Source organism: Chinchilla lanigera, unplaced genomic scaffold (genome assembly GCF_000276665.1).
Source record: "Chinchilla lanigera isolate Chin_1 unplaced genomic scaffold, ChiLan1.0 scaffold00016, whole genome shotgun sequence".
Taxonomy (NCBI): Eukaryota; Metazoa; Chordata; class Mammalia; order Rodentia; family Chinchillidae; genus Chinchilla; species Chinchilla lanigera.
The window spans coordinates 2,733,897-2,746,634 of record NW_004955417.1 but is presented as its reverse complement, the minus strand read 5'-3'; the positions used below and the strand labels follow the sequence as shown (position 1 = coordinate 2,746,634).

General features: G+C 34.1%; 1 protein-coding gene across 5 annotated transcripts in view; it reads right to left on the bottom strand.

Annotated features, from left to right (window-relative positions):
* The window catches only part of Ralyl (RALY RNA binding protein-like), a 624,857-nt gene that overhangs the window by 1,272 nt on the left and 610,847 nt on the right, over positions 1-12,738 (bottom strand). The window lies entirely within an intron of this gene.

Sequence of the window (12,738 nt, the reverse complement as noted above, 5' to 3'; positions counted from 1 at the left end):
GTTGTCTGAGATTAGGGACTGTTTTTTAATCTGTGTTCTTGTCCAAGTCTGAAGGTCAAAAAGTTTCAGGCTGTGGAAAGTGTTTTATGTGCCTGTGAATCTGCTCCCCCTAAACAAGAGTGACTGACTATAAAACAATTTTTCCCCTCTAAGACTCTAAAATCTACTCATTTGTCTTAAGAATCAAAGATATGTAAACAAGGTACTAAATTGGATGATAGTTCCTGATCACCTATGAGTAGTCGGAAGTTTTGAACACATGATACAGGCATTATTAAAAAGACTGCATAACAACTGGCTGGCGAGAACTTCTCTGCACACCTGCATGTTCAGATCTTTCACGTGGTCAAGACTATCGGTTGAAAGAAGTCAGTAGAAATTTCTATATCTCATACTATGCATCTTTCACATTCATGAGTACACAGGTCTAAATAATTTCAACTAACACAAATGTTGTGTTTAGTGAGTGTATACCTTGTCCTTCCAGAAGATTTTAAAGCAAATATAAAGGTTCATCAGAATAGAAATCTGACTGCTAACATCTTGTATTAAGAAAAAAAGTCTGTGAACACTTGATGCCTTAATTACCTGTATTAGATTATTTAGCTTACAACAGTAATAGTCCTATGATTTCAGTTTCAAACACATAATTAAGGTAGGTGTGATGGTGACTGAAATTACAGTACTCTGGGAGGCTGATGTAGGAAGACTGAAGGATTGTGCCTCAACTGGGCAATTTAGTGACTTTGTGAGACCTTATTTCAAAATAAAAAGAGGACTGGTGATGTAGCTCAGAGCAAAGGTAAATACATATATCATTTCAGTTTTATGCTTAAAATCTTACTGTGCTTCTACATGACAATAGAAATCCTAAGAACACAGAAGTCATCATATTATTACATTTAATTTATTACGCTTTAAGAAATTTTTCATTCTCCAAAGGCTATTGTTAAACCAGACAAATTGCTTATGATGAATATCAAATGCACTACATTTATAAATATCATTTGCATTTGAATGCATTTAGTTAACTAGGGCTAATCACTTTTCAAAGGACTCTTAGAAATATTTTTATGACTTTATTTAATTATAAATATAATCCTAATAAATGTATAATTTTAATTTTAAAACTCTAATGTCACACCTAAAAAATAATGAGAAATAATACCTTAATAGTCTTTTATTACTTTTTTAAACAGTTAAAAACATTTAAGAAACTACAACTAGGAAAGAAACTTCCAGATGTAAGGGAAAAATATTTTTAGATATTTTGATATTTTTTCTGTGTCTCTTTTTCTTACTTCATTTTCACTTTCTTCTCCTTAACTACATATTAATTACACATGTAAATTGATAAAAATAAAAACACTATTCAAATGTATTCTTCATGGAATTCTAGACTGTGTTTATATGCATGAGAAGAGTCAACTGGTGTTTAAAGTTCAAAGTTGTGAATTTATGGTGTACAATAGCGTGCTGTTTTTGTGTGAAATAACAGAAGTTTTGTACATAATCATATACATATATAAAAACTCTGTTATCAATATAAAAATGAATAACTCAAGAAATAAAATTAAATTAACCTGGAGACTCATATAGATATGTGAAAATAAGGCATAGCAGTTTCTATGCTGATTGACAGCACTTGTATGTAGGAACTAAAGCTATTTATATGATTACAGTTGCACTCTTTCTCCAAAGACTCCATTGATTATTTTCTTATTACAAATGAAAAATGCTAAAAGCGTTGCAGCTACAGTGTGTGTAAAGTTTGCTAATCACTGTGTTTCTCAGGACAAGTCTTGGCAAATGACACTTATTCGTTATATTCTTATGCTACAGTGTACTGTGTACATCTCAAGAGAGGTAATGCTGACTATGTAATGACTACTCATTTTATTAACTCAGCCTGAAGAATTTTTGTGCAATTTCTATCCTCCTCAGTGTGATTTTTATATTCTTTTTGTTTTTTAATGGTAAGGGATAACATAAAAATAATTATTGTGGGAAGACAAAAGATAAGTTTGAACATAATCTATTGAAATCTTATTTCCTGCCACTAGTCTAAAATAGAACCTTCATTAACCTTGCAATTTGAAGTAGATGTTACTAAGCATATGGATACAAATCATGAATATAATTTTCCTTATCAAAAAGCAATGGCAAGATATAGCCACAAAACTTTCACAGAGCTTGTCATCTGAGAAAGGCTACTGAAGGCCAGGGAGAAAGAGGACAACTGTGACATTCTCACTGCCTATTTTCAAGAAAGATCGTCACTTTAGGAACTGGCTTTTTTAGTAGTGTATAATGTAAATCTAATTGTGTGCTACTGAATAGTGAGTAATTTATCTGCTGGCTGTGTGGGAGCTTGGATGCTTTTAAAACAAATTCTCGCGATGATGAATGCTTTTTCAGCACTCAGTGTCTCATTTCTGAAACAACAGTGAAAGCCACTCAAGTGGTGCTGGATTGTATTGAATCAAGCAATTTACTTCCATTTGACAAAGATAAAAAAGATAATATTAATCTACAGGGCAAGCACATTTAATTTTAAACTTCATGCATTAATGTGTTTGAAATAATATAGATACAGCCACAAGTGGAATAAATACACCTTATTTACAGATGCATCCAAAATGTGAGTTTTTTAAAGAAGTCTTGTGATTTCTTTAGTATCAGAAAATTTTAAGTCTTTTTTATTTTTTTCTTCTTCTTATTAAGTTTTATAACTGAAAATAAATTAGAGAAATCTATATAGTCTATATTTTCAGGCAGCAACTGTAAAAGCCAAAAAAAGGAAAGAAATTATGTGGGTGATACAGAACGCATAACATTTTTATAGAAAACAAAGTCTTATAAACAGGAATTATCTATATTTATTGTTGCCTTTGATCACATTTCTTAACTTCTCAGTCTCTCACTTTTCATGACTAATGTGTATGTATTTGGTTTTAGTGAATCTCTCATTACAGAAGATACACTTTAAATTTCTAAATAATATAAACATTCTTATCATCTTTCTTATCACCAGCATTTATTATCAGTGTTTATAATCTCAGCTGAAACTTATCTTCTATTAATAACCTCTTGGGGAAAAGATTACATTATACTTTGATACTAAAAATTCAAATCACAAAAGCTGAAATGGAATGAAAACCAAGAGGGATAATAACATATTGGAAAGCCTACAAATGCAGGCACCTGCTCCATTGTGTAGTTCTTGGAGGCTGAATAGTCTCCATTCCTTAACTTATGACCGTTTAGGATGTAGGAATCTGGGACAGGAACCATGGGAGAGAAAAACATGGTAATCCATGAGAAATTTGGAAATTAGGCTCTCAGATTTCCTTCTGAGATTTTAACTTTAAAATCAAAACTTAAATGATGAAAGCAGAGACTATGCAAAGTCTCTTTAGAGCAGATGATTTCTTGGTCTTTGAAACTTCATTAGAATATGACAAAAGCTTCTAAAATCACAATAGTGTTGATTTGAACTGTCTTGTTTAGTATGAAATTACAAAAAAAATTAGTGCTTTTGGGAAAAACTGGAAATGAACTTGGCCTGGGACAACCAGGTTATTCCTACTGTAGAAGCAGATATATCAACTATCTCTGGCCTTTCACTTATGTAGCCAACTATCTGTTCCAAATCCATGTTCCCCCTACACACTTTCTAATCAAATTTCTAGCACTGTTCCTATTGGAAAGGAATGCTCAGGGCAGAGGATACAAGGCTAGATTAGTAATAGGTCCCCCTGTAAACTGATAATTAGATCTTCTGAATGTGTAGGCCAGCCTTGTCAAGACTGGCTCCTTTGCACTTGTTTGTGGTACTGATAAGTTCTATGAGTCTATAAAACTAGCCTCAGACTCTGGATTGTGGAGGTAGGTAATGAAACCCTTCAGGCCAGCCTGTTTGCTAGCTGATCTCTCCTGCCTTTGCCAATATTTCCCATATGCATCTGAAAATCTTTTAATACAGGAAACACAAAGATCTATGCCAAGGCATTTAGGATTTCATTAAATTTGAGTAATAAACAATAAGGAATTATGTAACACTGTCCCATTACTGGAAAGAAACTAAGACCCATAGAGATTGAGAGACAGGAAGGAAGTTGATGGAAGCCCTGGATAGACCCTTTAGAATCCTGATTGCTATTAAGAATCCTTACCTTTATACTCTTGATTGTCACATTTTAGTGAGTCTTAGAATTCTCAGGTGGGCTTGTTAAACTCAGATTGCTCTATTTCTCATTCACTAGGTCTGGAGTGAAGTCCAAGATTGCATTTCTGAGGGGTTTCTTACTGATGGCCGTCAGCCATATCATTCTTTGAGAACCATTCACTTTACTACCAAGAGACAGTCTTCTGTGGGCATCTTGCCCTCCTGTCCTTCTTGCTGAGTGTGCTAATGTCATTCTCTTAATGACTGTTCTTTCCCCAGGGCCACTTCCTATTATTGCTCATTCAACCAGTAATCCTCAAGTGGGCTACTTCTTTTTAGAAGCCACTACCTAGTTCAGAAATACACAATGTGACCCTGTAGTCAAAGAGCAGCCTTGCATATGCCTTTCTGAACAATCAGCTTCCCTAAACTCAGGTTTCCTCTCCTATGGTATACCACACTGTGCATACTGGCTCCCCTGCCATTCATCTCAGAGTTGGGTCAAGGAACCAGCCCAGCTGTCTTGGTCCTCCTGCTACTTCAGGATCACAATGCCATAAGTAACATTCTTTTGTCTCAGGAGGCTCCTGTCTTCTGTCAGCATCCCTGGGACTATAGTAGATTAACATATTAGCTTGCAGAATTATTTTTTTGGACTCAGTTTGCATGCAGAAAAGCAGAGGTCTTCTGCTTTAGTTCTAAACATGCCGAGTTTATTTAAACTAGTTTAACACTTGACATTAACTACAGTGATTCTTGGAAAGTCATGAATCTGCCTTGCAACTGTCTTCTGGACATGATACCTGGTCATCTTCACTGCTTTCATTCCTGTCTGTATTCTGTCTTCTCTTCCCTTATTATTCCAGGCCCTTATTCCAAATCTAGTTTTATAACTCAAACTCATTGTTTTATGCAATAATTCCTATATCCTTACCCCTTTTTCCATCAAGTAAATATGACCAACAGGCAGTGGGGCTTCATACTATAGTGAGTCTCAAATATCCACATCAACCAGCTTTCTTATTCCATAAACAAATAGAAAGATAAAACACTAGGAAAATTAGTTGTCTCTATAACATCATAAAATTTAAATTATTGCATTAAATATGATAAAATGTTTTAATTTATCTCTTAAAACTAAAGGAAAATAAAAAACAATATTATAAAATAATTACTAAACAAAAGAAAATTGATAAAAAAACTCTAATGTTAAAACAAGTTAACCTCATTTGTTATGTCCAAATAATCTCCCTAAAAATATAGTAAAGTGACTACCAAATGTCTGAGCAATTTATAAGTTACTTTCATTTGTGAGACTGACTTATTTGACTTGAAAATAATATACTCAATTACATGAAATCATAATTAGAAATCGATATCCTTTATGAATATTGGTTTGGGACATGGCTTACCATATGTGATTTTTACAAAGCCTGTTTTCCAAGTTAATGATGTTATTTCCTTTGTCTAATTACTGTTATCTATAATGGAGACATTAGTGTGGTAATAGTTTTTATATCTAGACATACAGATCACTTGTGTCTTTCAGAGAACATTTTATTTAATTGAAATCACAAATGACTTTCAAATAAAAGGCAAACTTTTCTTTTGGACTCATTAGAGAAATAAGTTTTTAGAGTGGTTAACATATAACGATGTTTTCTCCATTGGAACTTCAGAAGCATAAGTGCATCAGAGTGGCAGAGCGGTTGAGTAGGAGATGTAAGATCGTACAGCAATCTTGTCTAACTCTTAGTCAAAGCAGCAGTGCTTCCCATGGTTTGATGGCTGATGTCCATGTAGCTTTAGATTTAATATTTCAGGGGATACACTTCCCTTTACTCACAAGGAATGCTGCTCCATTTGTAGATAATTGTAGTTTTAAAAAAGTGTTAAATTGGGTATAAATCTACTAAATCGCTGAACTGTGTATTAAGCAAAAAACCTAGAGAGTGTGATCACAAGCCACACAGTTCAGCAGAATTTGTGAAGGGCAAAGGGATGCCGGTTTTCTGGAATAGACTACAGGGTCAGATCTCCTAAGACTGTAAGAAAGAGAAAGGCAGAGCCTGACTCAAGGGACAAGTCAATTGCTATTAAACTGAGCATTAAAACAGGAATCTCAAGAAATGGATTTTCATTCACTTTTGGGACCCCATCCATTCTAAGGAATAAAACAGGCTCTAGCCATTAGGACAAGCCTCAGATGCTTGTAGGTTAACAGGAAGAGGGACACCAAGAACATTTCAGAGTCTAAGGTGTCCATTACTTAGCTAAGCCTCCCTTAATTTGTTCCAAATAAAGAATGTCTTAGGCTCTTAGGTGTCTGAATTATTTAGCTAAGGCTCCCTTATTGTGCTCCAAATACTCTATTTGGGTTATTTGAATCTGGATTATCTCAAACTGGGCTAACAATCATCTTAAGAATAACTTGTATTTGTATACTGTTGTGCAAATTTTAAAAAATATTTTATGCTAAGGTTTGGATATGGTTTGAGTTTGTCACCCAAAGGTTTTAGCTTGGTCCTCAGGTGGACCCTTAAGAGGCTGGGTCTAGTAAGAGGTCTTTGGGGCCACCAGTGTGGGAGGATTTAAGGGAGTTCTTGTGGAACCCTGGAGAGTTCTCTGCATGGAAAATCAAAGTCCCCTGGTTCCTACACCTTGGCTTCCTATTGCACCATCTGATCTCTCCCTCTCACACGTGCTGCCACCATGTGATACTGTGCTAGGAGGCCTCACCAGACGCTGGAGCTGTGCCATTGAAACAAAGATATATAATTAAAAACTTGCTTTAAGCATTTGTCTAAAGGAGAAGTTTCATGATGTAAACATACAATTCATTTAAGAAAAAATAATTAACTTATAAGGTGAGTTACATAATTTCATTAAAAATGTTTGTGTAAAAGTTTAATTAATTTAATACTAAAGAGTATTTAATCACCTTGCCAAATTGCACAATCTTTCAGAAAATACATATTAACACATTAACATTTCTTTTATTTTTTCCAAATTATACCCTGATAAATGATGATCATGTTTTAGATGTTTTGGAGTCCCTAACAATCCCATTTCGGTAGTTGAGTTGATAAATTATAGTAATTTTATGTGCACATGATTTGTTTTTGATAAGGCATTGATTCTTGTGATTCTTGATTTTTTTTTTTTTTTTTCTGGGAATTGAACTCAGGACCTTGCGCTTGCCAGGCAGGCACTTGTTCCACTGAGCTATACCCAGGCCCAGGATTCTTGATTTTTTTAATGCTAAATATATAGTGTCTAACAGCCATTAGTTTTTCTTAGTGATGGAGATTATGATGATAATTTTAGGATGATAGTCTAAATTGTTTAAGTCAATTTCAGTGCTAAACATAGAATGCTAAGATTATTATGAACTTTGAAACTTTACACATTTTACTGCTTTCTATACTTCACTACTTTTGCACCATGAGCAAAAATATTTAAAAATTGTTATGCTTTACAGAAAAATGTGATTTAGATCTGATTGACTTTGAGGTATAATTTTAAAAGTCCTTTGAAATTTGTATAGTTAATTTATGCTTATTCTGAATTAGCTGAGGGAGAGTTTGTCATGGTTATTTAACAATTCACATTTAATTAAATTTACTATATGCAACATTCAAAAATAGAATAGCTTTAATTTTAAAATTGAGTAAAATTAATTTGAAAAAGTGATTTCAACAGTAAAATGAAGAAATGCTTATTAATTTATTAACAAGTTCTTGTTTTATCAGTGTATTTGAGAAATGCACTCAATTTTTTAAAGGTCTTAAGTCTTAAAGCTTTAGAATATCACCAAAATACTCTATGCACTTAAAATTTCTTGGATATGTAAATCCCAGATGATTCAGAAGTAATTTCAGAGCCTTATAGTAACTTGGATTATCATGATTATTAAAAAATCCAGAATTACATCAAATGTAGAAGGAATTAAAACTTGGGTTTTATTTGTCTCTTAATGACTGTGTCATATCCTTCCAATTTGCCATTTCAAATAAACTTTAGGAAATTGGTTTTGGGTATTAGCTCACTTATCTGAGTTTTTCTTTTTTCATTAAAAAAGAATATAGAATTCAGAAACAGTATCAGTCATATGATCATCCTGGAATGGATCAAGGTAAATAAAACCCTGGAGTGTTTTAGTTCAATAAACTGATGAAATAACTAAATATACTGTAAGCTGATTTTTCTCCCAGAAGATATCTGTGAAAAAATCTGTCCCCAAATCAGAAAATTAATCTTCTATTTGGAAAGATTTTCCCTTGTAATCAGATTCCTCTGCTAAGACCCACATTATGGATCTGAACAGAATGCTGTCACTTCCTCTGTTCATCAGGATTTGACTTTGATAATCCACAAAGTGTAGATTGTGCTCTTTGCTGAAGAGGAAGGACCTCTGTCTGCCTTTCTGTCCTATCATCTATACCTGGCATTATTTGCTGAGCAAGTTACTAGGCATATATACATCTCTTAACTCTGCATTGCACATCTGAAATTATTTCTACTGCATTTCACGAACATCTTAATGAAAAGAAGTCCGACACACCAGGAAATTTGTTGTCCCAGTGTCTTAAAGTGGTAAAATCCAGCCTCTAATTGTAGAATTCTGACCTTATTTGAAGACCACAATAAAGAGTACTAGATTTGAAATAAATATCACAGAACTAACTGATGTCCCATGCTCTCCCAACAAAACTTCTAAAAATTTGGATTGGTTGTGTGAAAACAGGAAAGTTAGGAGGAAGATATCAGGCATCCATGGAGGGACTAGGCCCAAAATAGACCCAGGATGACCAGGCACTGGTCAGATAAGAAGACTGTTGTCACAAGTTACCAAGAACTGGATGGACAGTTCAGGATTGTAACTAATGAGGTACTAATCAGGGTGCTGGAAAACCCTGTAACAACTTCTGTTCCTACCTACCTGGAAGATGATTTTCCCCCCTCTTACTTTCTTCTTTTAATAAACAACTTAGGTCGGGTAGAGGCAAGAGGCATCTACAGACATACATTTGCTACTTATAGGCCCATTTCTAATTTAAGAAGGCTTCTTTTGGGTGTACAGGTTGACATTAGTTTGAGTCAGAGCGGTCTGAGCCCTGATTAGTTTTGGTATAAAAACTCCTAGACAAAGAGTCCCATAGCAACCCACTTTCAGGTCCCATCTCGACTATTGTATTGGGAGCTATTTTTCTCTTCTTAATAAACACTTTTGGATACCTTCGTCTTTGAATTCTTTCTTCGACTTTGTGACTTCCATCAGGGTTACTTGGTTACACTAGGAACTATTGGGGAAATAACTGTCCAGGTGAAGTTTTAGCAGGAATAGTGCCATTTTCTTTGCTTAGTCCTTAGAAACTGCATTTGGAGTAAGGAACTGGTAAACAAACATTAGATAGCAGGCTGGCAGAGCACTTGAAATGCTGTGCTGGAGATCCTCTCTATTCTCCCACTAACAAGACAGACAGTGAACGAGCACAGCAGTTAGCTTCTGGGCCACAAAAGAGAATTGCAAGTGTTTACTTATAAAATGGCCATAGTCATTATCATCTTCAAATAAGTGCTGCCAATACGTTCTTCAGTGAGTGATGCAAGATGCTTTTTCTGTAAGTGAATTTCTATATTTACTTTTCCTTCTGTGGACTAATAAATATACATTTTTAGTTTTAGTCCCTGGTTTCTGGCACAGAACTCCTTAATCCCCAGCATTTTCTGATTGATAAGGGTAATAGGCGAAGCTTTTACTGTATTTGGCCTTTGTATTGAGTTCATAAAATATTTGGATTGCCTTTTGTTCTCATAACAAGTCCTCTTGATCTCACCTGAGTTCATATTAATGCAGTCACTCAGGTGATGCCCCTCAATAGCCTCAGAATGAGGCTAGCTCAGGAAAGATCATGTGATAGAATGCTGAAGCATTCACCCTGAGCTCTGGGGAGGTGGGAAGTGCTGAAGGATAAACTTTACAAAAGCAGTGACATAGGAGATTTAATGAACTTCTGACTGAAACACATCCACATGATGGGAAGGTAACACACTAACTACAGGAAGAGAGGTTCTTGAGTTTGAAATCTTTCTAGACTTCACTTTATGTATCTCTCCATCTAATTTTGCACCTGTATCTTTTATAATATCATTTAAAATAAACTAGTAAAGGCACATGAATTGTTATCCCAAGTTATGTGAGAAATTATTATACAGTAGGTTGTCATTAGTACTACACAGTACAGCTGTAGGTCAAAGGCACAGGACACAACATGGAATTGTGCTGGCACCTGAACTTAGTGCAGTCTTGCACCAAGTCCTCATTTTCTAGACAGGGACCTAAATTACAGAACACAGCTAGTGTTCACTGGAGAATAGCTTGGTGTTGGAGAACACATCTTGTGATAGAGGAGTTCTGTGTTATGAGGCAATAGTACAAGAACACAGTATGCTTTTCACAGAACCTCTTGTACTTTTATGAATATCTTTATACCTAAGAAGTGATAATAATGGTTAAGAGTCATTAATATATTTGTGTAATTGATTCATTGATTGAGCCCATCTGGGATCTGAAAAGGAATACCTGGTTTTATCCCTTTATACATCTTAACAAAATACCATACCACCAATAAGAAAAAAATCAGTTGTATAGCTTAACGTACTTCCAGATATAGTGTTTTTCTTTCTTGTCACAGATATGGCTAAGAGAAAAATATTCTATCGAACATAGCAATAAAGATCAGAAAGTGAAATGTATCTTACATCTTTAAACAACTTAAATTTCTGGATTTTTATGTACTGTTCTGCTTTATATGTTTTGCAATCTCAAATATTATGAAAAATTATCTTTTCTTGATCTCAAGGATTATCTTAGAGTGCTAAAGGAGCATCTTATATCCTGTTTTGTAATATGGGTGCTTCTCTACCTCAGCATTGGCTCTCTCTGTGCATCACTCCCCACACTTTTGTTATTGAAGTTTAGCTCACAACTGTCTCTGAAAGAAAGCTATACATATCTGAGGCTCTGCTGAAAATGAGAAATTAGTATCTACTAGTTGTTACCACCAAACTGAAATGTAAATAAGACTGGGGGAAAAGCACTTCACTTTATTTCAGTTTGGGATTTAGTGAAATGATTTTCTATCTGTTTCCATTTATTCTATTACAGATGACTAGATTCAGCACAGCTTGATCAGGTATGGCATTAGCTTTCATCAGGAATACTACTGTCAATGACTTTTTTAGTTTATCCAAGTATAAATGTCTTGTCCTGATATTGATGAAATCAACATTATCTTTTATTCATTCATTTATTTTTACTGTTCTTAAAGTTTAAATTTTATACTTAATATTTTTTAAACTACCTAGAAAAATGTTTGTAAAGTCCTACACATAAAACATACTATGAAATAGCATTTAGTGAAATGAAACTTAAAAAAGAAAAGCAAGTAGTCATTTGGCAGATAAAATTTTTAAGGCATTAAGTTCAGCAACCTTAGAAAAAGCCACAAGAAGTCAATATCTATGATTAACTAACTTTTCCCCTGAAAAGGTATTAATCTATCCTGTAAATACAATGTTGGAAAATTGGCTCGTATAATTTGAATATTTTAAATCTAATTCATTAAATGAATAAATTTCTGGATACAGCTAAGAAATATCTTCTGGAATTTCCATTTAGAATATTTTACTTTCTTGTAACATTTTAGGATTAAAATTCAAAACTAAAATTCTTCGTGTTTTTGTGGCTTAGTAGTATAGGAAATAGGAAATAATGCTATAATGAGGATCTGGAAAACAAAAATGGGATAATAATTTTAAAATTGTTATTCATTTACAATTGGTAAAATTAGTATTCATTAGTGCCAAAAATTTCAAGAAATACATTATCCAGGATCATTTTATTGTTTAATAGCATGAAAAGAATTATTCTTTAACAGTACAGAAATTTGGAGTAATTGAAGCCTTGCACTGTGTCAGCAGGAACGTAAACGGTGCATCCGCTATATTAAACAGTATGAAATTCTGTGAAAAAAATTAAAGCCTGCACTGCCACACAACTCAGTAACTCCATGACTGAACATTTATCTAAAAGAAATGAAATTAGTATCTCAGAGGGATGTTAGCACTCCAATTTTCATGCAACATAATCCACAATGGTCAAGGTGTGGATACAACCTAAATGTTCACCAATAGATGGATGAATTTTTTTTTTTTTTTTTTTAATTTTTTGGTCTTTTTTGAGGCAGGGTCTCCCTACGCAGTTCAGGCTGGCTTTGAGCTCTCTTTGTAGCCCAGGCTGGCCTCGAACTTGCAATGATCCTGTCTCAGCCTCCGGAGTGCTGGGATTACAGGCATGTGCCTCCGTGCACGGCTGAATTTTATATTATACATCAAATTTTTATTATTTTGTTTATTCTGCTTGTACTCATGTTCATAAATTTCCCGCTAACTTACCATGTATTCCTGAGCATGTATGAATCTGTTATTTCAATCTGTTTAGTTGACATTGATTGTCAACTTACTGATAGGACTTCTAATAAATATTTTCTCAGAATTTGAGAATC